At 37.4% G+C, this 11,351-nt stretch overlaps 1 long non-coding RNA gene across 1 annotated transcript; it reads right to left on the bottom strand.

Annotated features, from left to right (window-relative positions):
- Positions 1-1,138: 1,138 nt before the first annotated feature.
- LOC126386785 (uncharacterized) lies at positions 1,139-10,722 on the bottom strand. Its single transcript, XR_007569533.1, has 6 exons — positions 10,356-10,722; positions 7,333-7,542; positions 6,414-6,551; positions 4,835-4,962; positions 1,552-1,764; positions 1,139-1,385 (listed from the first exon to the last, which is right to left on the bottom strand). It is a non-coding gene; the product is annotated as an uncharacterized LOC126386785 (long non-coding RNA).
- Between the last annotated feature and the right edge of the window lie 629 nt (positions 10,723-11,351).

Raw genomic sequence — 11,351 nt, forward strand, 5'->3', positions numbered from 1 at the left:
TTGCCACTCTGTTGTTATACCACATTAAGTGTTTGGATACATGTATTACTTACTAATATGACACAAGAGGATGCACTGTAACGTAATTTGTGGCATGACAGTGATGTGGTCAGGACCAAGGTGATCGGCCCATGTCCTGACTGCAGCAGTTGAATTATTTCAGTTGAATTATTGCACCAATTATTGCACAGTATTACTCAGTATCAGCCCGATTATAGCCCAACGCAGTGACGTACGGCATCGGCATGAATCGTGATAATCGTACACAATTGACCTATGGCTAAGCCACACCCCTATCCACTCACTCGGACAAAATATCAACATTCAGTGACCAGCGCTATGGCAGGTGTCACAGTACACAGCATTTCTCAGGAGGGAATTGATGATTTTTGGAGACATAATGATCAGATGTCATTGAGAAGTAACCAAAAGGGCCTAAACTACACATTGGAGGGATATATTAATCATTTTATTGTTGAGAAGGTCGATGAAAAGCTTAAATTACAAGCCAAAATTTACAGGTCGCAGTGTAAGCGTGATAAACCATCTCGTTGCCGCCACCATCAAAGACAACAAGATAAAGGATCAGCATTGTTCCACTGAAGTTAAGGTTTTTGGCTCAGAATATGAGAAAAGGTTAACGGCCTTTTTACCATCTTTACCAAGAGTGTCTCTCTGTTAGTTTGGTGCTACAGTATTTACATTGAATCATTCAGCATAACACTTTGCCAACCTTNAAAGTGTAAAAAATACACCTCGTCATATATATATATATATATATATATGTGTGTGTGTGTGTGTATATATATATATACATATATATGTGTGTGTGTGTGTGTGTGTGTGTGTTTATATACATATATATATATATATATATAAACACTAATATATGACAGAAGCAGATAGTGGCAGTAAAGTACTACTCAGCTATTTTAATAAGTTGAAAAATGAAGAATAATATATGATTAGGCTATATATAAATATATACACATATATAAACAATATATGAATATATTATATATCTATATATAACATATAACACAATAGATAGAAGTTATATATCAAAGAAAATTAAAATATATAAATCAGAGAGTATCAATATAATTCATATATATATATATATAAATATATATATATATAGAGAGAGTATCAGTATAATTCATATCAACAGCACCATAGCAACATCAGGCTCACTGTTTCCATCACCCATGTCTACAAAACCAGACACTGACTGGGTATGTGGATTACATTGTTTTCTGATGGCCATGGCATCCAACATGAGTGCAACACATCCATATTTAGCCTGGTCTTCCTGGCATTTTCTCTCCAGCATATCCAGCATCATCTTGTTCCGGCCAGGCTTGTCATCCACCAAACACAGCCACCTGTAAAAAAAAATAATTGAGAAGTAGCTATTTAACATATTTGCCTCAGTAATTTCTAAACATAGCCTAGCTAACGTTAGCTGGCTACGATTTCGTTGGTGGACATAAATACAGTACAGTAATATTCTATTCACAAAATACAACCAATAATAATGTTCAATCTTACTTGTGAAAAGTAATCCCCCGAGCCTTGTTTTCAATAGTCCGCCGATTTGAACAGGAATACGCCGCACAGTGCTCAGGCATCTTGTATCTTCTGCTGCTTTGGTAGGATGACCGGTTCAAGATGGCGGCCGCATTTCTTGCGCCCCAGCAGCCACTGCGGCGTCTACTCTTTATTATGTCTCTGCGGTAATGTACCTTAAATGCAAATTGCTACCTGCCATTAACCAGAAAAAAAGTAGAAGAAGAAGAAGAAGAAGAAGAAGGAGAAGTAGGCTAGTTGTAGTAGTAAAAGAAGAATCAGACGAGACTGATCACTAACTCACACAGTAACATAATGTTGAGCAACATCCAACAGGCTCATAACGTTGTTGTTTTTTTGTGATCAGCTTTTTATTTTGTTTTTCTTTTTTAACAATATACCAACACTAAATCATATACGCGACATATCTCACATTCATATGCAACCATACATCTCATTAACATTGGTGCTGGCAGTGTAAGAAAAAGAAAAAATAAAGTCCTGGACTATTATTCCACCCTTATCCCACCTGTACCTCCTCCTCTGGCTTACTCCCTTCCCCTCCCCTTGCTGGCTTCAGAAGACCTGTCATATCTAGGCTTAAAGAAGAAAATAATGTAGTTAATTTAATTAATTAGTACAAGTAAACTGTTAACATAACAATGAAATATTACTAGCATTTAATGACTAACAGTGAAAAAGGAAATAAATAAATAAATAAAATAAAATAATGATCGTGATAATGAAAGATGATCCGATCGGTTCATACTGCTAGTAGTATCCTTCCAAATAGGTGTATACCATATATGGTATACACCCACAAGAAAATGCTGGGTTGAAAAATAACCCAACCTTAACCCAACTGCTGATTATCTATGGGAACATGTGCTGGGTTGGTTTGACCCAACAGATGGGTTTTGCCATTCAACCCATATGTTGGGTTGTTCCTTTTAACCAACCTAGAGAGTGAAATTAACTCTATTGCTGGGTTGAATGTTATCCATATGTTGGGTTATTTACTGTTTTGTTAAATAATAAAGTGCAATAATAATAACAGTAACATTCCCCATAATTTACGAACACACAACACAACAATACAAACACACACTACACAAAAAGACCACTGTAACTGCATTTTGTAATTAAATATGTTTCATTTTATAATAATTGTATAAATGTTTTATAAGTAAAGATCACACCATTGTAACACAAGCACACAAAGAAGATGAATAAAAATAAAAAGAACATATATAAAAACTGTCTGAACAAGCCTGAATTTGAAAACGTTTTTAAAAAAGTTAATAAACACAAAAAAATCGGATTACAAGTATTTTAAAAAATAATCAAAAAAGTGAACTATTTATAGTAATGCAATTGCAATTTCAAGCTTTAGCCAAAATCAAATAATTTTTCAGTTTGAAAACACCACTTTAAAATTCAAGCATTTTCATTAACAGTGTTATGCAAACATCAAGTAACTAATTAAAGCTAAATTGAATACTTTAACAAACAAAAGCATGACAAGCTCAAATGACAGAATGTAAACCACCTCTCCTCCCCTCCCCCCTTCTTTCCTTGCCTCCCCTCTTCTTTCGTCCCCTCCCCTCCCCTCTCCTCCCTTTCCTTTCCTCCCCTCTCCTTTCCTTCACTCCCCTCTCCTCCCCCCCCCTTTCNCCCTCTTCTCTCCTTTGGGTTGGTTAGGGGATTGAAGATGTCTTTTCAAACAAATTTTCTGCTGTCTTGTCGGACGTACGGAAAGCACAGGCACACATAGGGCCTCAACACCCCTTCATTTTTATTTTTATTTTTAATTTTTAACACAGTCCATCAGCCAAGAGTTATGAAATACTCCGGCCCAGAATACCATCGATGGTAGACTGGGCCAAATCAAAAAAGGACCTTCAACATTTTTGTGAGGTCTCATGTTGTCCATTTCTAGCCAAAACCCAAACTCACCAAATGCGGGCAGAGATGGCTGTCCTCAAAAATTTGACAGAGGGGGACTCGTGCTCTTCAATACCATACACTGCGTGCTGTATAAACTCCCAAGTTTGTTTGCAGTGTTTGGTATAGTTCAAGTCTAAAACATAAAAAGCCTTGAAGCATATATCAACTGCCCCCAGCAAGATCTCCGACTCCAAGGCATTCCCAGAGATGATGGTGAAGGCCTGGGATGTTTTGGTGTCATCTCCCAGGCACAGAATGTGTGGAAATGGCTGGCTGGTCTCATTGAGGTACTCAACCATATTGGTCCCAACCAATTAAACATCAGTCACTCAGTGATGCAATATAACGTTGAAATGACATTAAATTAATGGGACAATAAACATGTTGAGTGGGGACAGGAGAGGTGTGAAGCAGAGAGAAGTGAGAAGGAAGTCGGGCAGCAGGGAGCCACAATATTTTCACACCTAGCACAATGGATTTGGATTTATTTTCAACCAAACCAGAGCTGGTGATAGTTGAACAGTGGAGAGACTAACAAATAATTTTTGTGTCTGTTGAGTCTGAAGTGTGTTTTACAGACAAGCTTGTCTTAGTTTGGTAAAAGAGAGAAAGATAAATTCAGAAGGTGTACGGTTTATAATAGACAACCGATGTAAGAGTATTTCCTTTCTTGATATTTTTGTGAGTTTATTTTGTTTTTTATACTATAAAAGCTAAGAGGTTTTGAAAATTGCAACGTCACTGCTGGTATACATCTCCCAGCAGAGACTACTAGAGGACTGGACACCTTTTGTGTGTGGGAAGGGGAAGGTAAGGAAGAGGAAGGGAGGGTAACACTGTTCTAACCTATGTCATTGCTTTTGTAAAGGCAGAGTGGGCGTTTCCATATGAACGCTCACGATGGACTTGACCTTAACTTTTCTCGTTTATGGGTTTTATTTTAGATTCATGTTTTGTTTTTGTCTTTATAGGTGTGCTATAACACTTTTTAACGGACACCCTGCAGCCAATCAGAATTGAGTATTCACCCAGACCATGGTGTATATATATATATATATGTATATATATATATATATATATATATATATGTATATGTACTGTATATATATATATATATATATGTATATATGACCTTCTTTTCTGACATATATCAATATATATATATCAATATATATATATATATATATATATATATATATATATATATATGTCTGAAAAGAAGGAAAAGCATAATGGGTTCCCTTTAATAGTTATTATGCATATCAAGCAGTACAAATGTACACCCTTATTGAAGTATCAAAACTAAAGTGAAACTTACAGGCTGAGTTTCAATAAAGGCCCTCTGTGACTCCTCAATCGTCGGTCTGCACACTTTTCCTCTGTCTCTATAAATTGAAGGAGGAAGCAGGGTTGGCAGCAGCTTTAGGGCTCTCTCGCCGTTGGCAGCTAAAAAAATTGAACATAAGACACAGTACAGTATGTTGTTTTTCGACCTTAATAATGTTTCTAAAATTATTTCAGTGGTAGAACAACTCTTATAAAATGGAAAGGTGAAATCAGACAATCTGATTGGTTCTTAACTGATATAATGAGCATATACCCACAGCTGCAAATCACAGCATATCACTCCGCATCAGAGAAGCAACAATGTATCCATGACAACAACAACCAAAATACAACCACAAAGGGGAAACCTTGACTAATAGTTACATGGTGTTGCTTTAAAATCAAAATGAGGAAATGTGTCAGTAAGTTTTATTCAGTGTTAGGTCATCATTTACCAGACTTAGGCTACATTTCCTGAATGGATGATAAAGTGGTGTCTCATTGTGTAGACTATAACTTCCAATAAGTTTCAAATATATTTGTTCATCTTTATTCTGACTGGGACAAAACAAAGACCAGCAGCTGATAATATGAAAAAATATTGTTGAAGATTTATATAGATCAAAGACATAAAGACATGTAGCCTGGCTTCACCAGACATATTCACTAATGTGAATTGGTCTGGGACCTCACAGTTCATACAGGATTCTTGGGGTACACCTTCAACCAATCAGAGCAACGAAACCTGTGACGTCACGCTGAGTAGACTCGAGGTCCGTCCAGTGCGACATGGCCGGCTGGCGAAAGTCCAACCAAACTATGAACTAGGCAGTGCTGATCAAATGTGAAACAATATTGTGTTACTGTGTTGCCTATTTTACATGTAAAATGTTTTCAGAAACATCTATTTAGCTGTAAATGAGAACGTATGTGACCCAGCCACCATTTTGAATACGGCAGAGCAAGGATCAAGCACCGCCCAACTCGCAGTACATCACCTACTACGTCACCCACCAAGTGGACCCCACGTTACCCCAAACCTTCTGTCTCTCTTTCTGTCTCATTGTGTCAAACGGATTACTGTTAATTTATTATGCTGATCTGTTCTGTACGACATCTATTGCACGTCTGTCCGTCCTGGAAGAGGGATCCCTCCTCAGTTGCTCTTCCTGAGGTTTCTACTGTTTTTTTTCCGCCGTTAAAGGGTTTTTTTTGGGGGGAGTTTTTCCTTATCCGCTGCGAGGGTCATAAGGACAGAGGGATGTCGTATGCTGTAAAGCCCTGTGAGGAAAATTGTGACTTGTGATATTGGGCTTTATAAATAAAATTGATTGATTGATTGATTGGCTCAGTCAGCCTTCGACTGGGACAGAAATGTTCTGAATGGCCAGGAGTCCAGTCTGTCCTGCCAGTTCAAATGAATCATGAGAGCTGGCAGACAGTCAGGTTTACCAGACCAAAAGACATGATTATAAACTTAAAAAAATCAGTCTAAATTCAAAAAACATTTTAACCATGTTCTGTTATTTTTAAATAGATTTTTGATATATTTAGTATGAGAAATAGCTTACCTGGTGTCATGTCATCCAGTGCTACATTCAGTTTTCCTTCACGCTTGACATAAGCAAGGATTCTGTCACTGATAGCAGCCCAGTTTTCAAAAGGTTTCCTGCTGCCTCTGGATGAAGCTACTGGAAGTCTTGTGATATCTGATACATTTTTAAAACATGGAAAACAAGTGTAACTAGAACGGCAGTGTTTAAAGAATTTATGGGATCTTGCAGGAAGCACCTGTGAAAGAGTCAAGATGTAATTTTGAGAGGTCATATTGACATATGATGGACAACAGTTCAACAGGTAAATGTCAGTGAGTTAATTAGACATGCCTATCACTTTAGACAGCTAGACAGGTTGTTACTTAGATGAGTCAATAAGTCAGGTCTGTTCGATCACTGAAGTAGAGAGCCCAGAGTTAGACAGTTCAGTGAGTTAGGGAAACCATTAATGGTGTACAATCAGCATTTGCACTGTATGTTTTTACATATTTTATATTATTCTGCGCTACGGACACTTCATAAGTCACACACCTGTGAGCAGGGTTTGCCATTAGCACCCACCTGCCAAATACGGATAGATTTCAGCAGTGGCAGGTAATTGAGTTATAGCCAACACATTCACCTTTGATGTGACCCCTCACAAATGAGAAAATAAACTCTTTCAACTGTTGTAGTCTATGATTTAAGAAAAGTTTATACACAAGTTTTTACAGTATAGATTTAAGAAATCAAAATTTTAAATGCATACATAAAATTCCACTAGCAGCTAATTGATTTCAAATTTTTAGATTTGAAACAGTTACACTTGTAAATTATTTGTTGGTAGGTAAAAATTGTATGGAATTCCTCCAGGTCTATTTATAAAACATAATCAGAAATCTGAGGCCAATAAAGACAAAATAACCAAAAACACAAAAATAAAAGAATTTCTTACCATGCCAGGATTGTCAACAAGCCTGGGGAACTCCTTCAGTATTTCTGGGATGCTTTTAGATCCATTACTACGGATCCACTTGCCTCGGTATAACCGTTTCCTTCATGTAATCTTCAACTTAAGAGACTGGGTATTTGTTGACTTTCAACCAGTCAACCATCTCTTGAAGTTTTTCAGGAGCCAAACCACTTCACTTCAGCATGTCATTTACTGAGGGCAGTAGATATATTAAAATCTTTCAAACCTTAAAATCTTATAAACAATGAATTATTTACAGTCTGAAAATACAGAAAAAGTTACAACAAAATATCTTAAATTGAAAGTTAAACATTTATTTAAAATTGGAAAAATAGGTCAGTTTGTGTGTGTGTGTGTGTGTGTGTGTGTGTCTGTCTGTCTGTCTGTCTGTCTTTCTCTGTCTGCTTGTTTCTGTCTCTGTTCTCTCTGTCCCTTTCCATTATCTGACTCCTCACTTGTCTCTCCTGCTGAAATACATTAACATAATTAAGTTAAATTATACACCATCTTTGTCTTTGAGTTTGCATGCTTTGAGATTTGAATTATAACATTATAGCCTAAATGCAGACAGTACATAAACATGGGCAAAGAAAAATGTGTTTGATAAAATAAGCTATGTATTTTGACTGTTGTTTGTCCTGTTGTGATACATATATATATATATATATATATATATATATATATATATTTGGGATGTTTGAAACGCGGGTCGAATGAACCATTACGGTTTTCTCAGAGGATTTTAGCCTCCAGCTATCTTAGTTATCTTACTGATATATGTATTTTCATCACGGACTTACAGTCAGAAGACATACATGTCACAAACACGCCTCCTTTCTGTGTGCATGTTCTCACCTCCATCATCTCTCTTTCTTTTTCTTCCACCAGTAACCTCTCCATAATTGCAAAAATTTAGCCTCATCTGCTTAAATTTCTTCATCATTACGTTAGTCGTCAGGAGTTGATCGTTGATGCCCGGAGAGAGCGGGCGCAGTTGTGTGACGTATGAAAAAAGCGACGTTGTTGTTTTGCTGTGACTGTGGTAACTGTTGTCTTTGTCCCATACAGGTGAAGACTGAATGAATGGAGATGTTGTACTGGCGCTCAAGAGTACGTTCTTGAGTTTTTGTATGCAGAAGAGTGTCTTGAAGCCCATACACCTCGGGCACTATACAATGTATTTACCGCACCCAAATAAAGTTATGTTTAGGCAATTATTTCACGACTTCTGTTATAGCCTATATGCCTTGGAACCTCAATGGTGGGTAACGTTACAGACATGAGGCAAGCTGCCGCTATAGCCCAGCTAGTTTATCTGATAACCTTTGATCTACAAGCTCAGGCATTTTGTTCCATGAGCCGAATTATCGGCAGAGGTCTGCTCCTCTCCAAATAACACATACCTGGTGATTGAAACCAGTAAAAACCAGCAGTTTCACGTTAAAAATCTGTGTTTATCTGAAGCTGTTCGGTGTACACAGGATGTATGTACGCAGAGGCTGTGAGCCAAGCTGCTGCTAACCATAGCCCACCTAGTTTAACCTTTGTTTGCTCAGGTTATTTCTCCGATTAAAACACTGCATCAAGCTAAGTAATAACATGGTCGGCATGTACAAAGCCAAGTCCTCTTAACTTAACGTTAACCAAACGTTACACCAGAGATTCCTAGGATAGCTAGTTAATGTTAGCTAACCTTACCGCTAACTTAATGAAAGAAAACCAGCTAATGTTGCCTAAAAATGTTAAGATATAAATGTGCAGTGGGTAGTAAAGCCAGATGACCAATAAAGCTCGGAGACTAACGTTACAACACATTAAATTGCAAAATTCGAAACGGCCAACATTACAGCATTGTTAAAGATTAGCTAAAGTCAGCTAGCATCTAGGGAAAAATTCTAAACTTGCTCAACTTTATTAATAAATGTCACAGACTAAAAAAAATATTTACACCCCCTATGATCCAGGATTGTGAAATAATAATAAGCTCACTCTGTTACCACCAACTATTGAAAATACATGGTTTAGATTCCTAAATAAATATTCACCTCGTCTCTAGATACTCCTGGAAAACTTGAAAAACTCTGCTGTCTTTGCAAGGCTTTTTGTCCTACGACGGGAGGGGTGAATGAATGAGCGCGAGTGAGCGCTGCAATCTAGAATTTGACCGCTGATGTCACTGTTACTCACCATTTTTACATACTGAGGCTTTAAGTAAAAAAAATTACAGATTTCAAAAACTACTGGAAAAATTACAAATTATACAAAAAAACTACTCAATTACAGTAACGTGAATAAATGTAATTAGTTACTGCTGAGGGAGAAAGGTAATGCAATCATAGGCCAGCGCCGCTGTTAGCGCTAACAGCTAACAGCGGCGCAGTGAGGCAAGGTGAGGTTAAGCCACTTGTCGCTGTTAGCTGTAAGCCGCTGTTAGCTAACAACATTGGTGCAGGTAATAATACACCAATGATGACATATTTATGAATGCAGACATCGATTTTTGCCAATAAACAATTGAAAATGTTACACAATGTCCCTTTAAGTTTTTTCTTTATTTTTTATCGTGTAATTGAGAACTGGCAGAAATTACATACTGTGGGTCAGAGTCCTGCACGGGTCTAATTTTCAAGATCCGACCCGACCGACCCGGGGACGTACAAAACCGCACCCGAACCGCAAACCCGCGCATCAGGCCAATTAGTACCGCAACCCGGTCCAACCCGTTGAAACACGACCCGCAGCCCGACCCGTAACCCGGATTTAAAGTAATCATTTTGGGTCATATTGGCTGAATATTGAACAGCATATCGCTACAGTTAAGATGCCAGTAAGTAAACAACGACCTGAATGAAGCAGCTCTCACAATAAAAACCTGACTTCAGCTCCATCATCAACCCTCTGTGTTCTTCTCCCATACGAGTGTAAAAGCACTCGTTTGTTACGTTTAATGCTTTTAAACTTTTAATCTATGTAAAGGAACTTTACATGTGTAATAATAGACTTACTTTCTGTCCAGAGCGACGTTCAGCAGTTACGAGCCGTCACGTGTTTTTAGAATCCATCGAGGAGAGAAGTAATCCATCAGGGAAACACTTCAGAAACATTATAAAGTGATAGTTGTACGTTTTATCCACTTATTTCTCAAATACCTAAATAATTATTTACTGTTTTGGAAGCGGCGCTTGTTAGACGGTGGCAGCCATGTTGATTCTGTCGTCCAATCACAAATTGTGTTATTAGATGGTGAAACGCGTGTAAACAGCTGAACCAATGACCGTTGCGAAATAGCGGAGGCGATCCTCAGAGAGTAAATAATGACCAAGATAGTTATCTGTAGTTTACCGAACTAATGACTGATGTGTTTATCTAAAACCCGCGATCCGATCCGCATGTTATTTTTTCCACCCAGATCCGAACCCAGGAAAAAATTGTTTTTTAAAAAATCAGCTGTTTTTTTTTTTGTTTTTTTTACCCGCGGGTACCCGACCCAGTGCAGGACTCTGCTGTGGGTAGAAAACTTGCACAGAAACTACTAACCATGGTTGAGATTTTTCTTTTTTTTTTTTTATTTCTACTTACAAAATGTTTTAAACTGTCTGTACAAAGAGTGTGACTTGTGACCAGGATTTCATCTATTTACTCTTTTATGTATTGACATTATTTTGATTCTAGTTGTTTTGAATCCACCTCAGATTTGTAAAATGTTCTGCTGTTTGGCAAATGTTTGTCATGTCCTTACAGTAAATAGTTTAAACCACATTAACTGTATTGTTCCTTCAACTTTCTCTCAGAAGCAAAAATCAGTGTTTAAACTTGACACAAATAATAATTTGACTTTTTGTGTGATAATTACTGGTATATTAATATAAACATTTTTATCGTGATAACATTTTTAGCTTTTGTTGTCCAGCCCTAGTTAAGCAGTTGTGAGCGCAAAGGGAGGGTCAAGCTTGCGCTCATCACAACCTAATGCTTGTGGTACCACATTTGTGCATGAGGAC

This window comes from Epinephelus moara, chromosome 24 (genome assembly GCF_006386435.1).
Source record: "Epinephelus moara isolate mb chromosome 24, YSFRI_EMoa_1.0, whole genome shotgun sequence".
Taxonomy (NCBI): Eukaryota; Metazoa; Chordata; class Actinopteri; order Perciformes; family Serranidae; genus Epinephelus; species Epinephelus moara.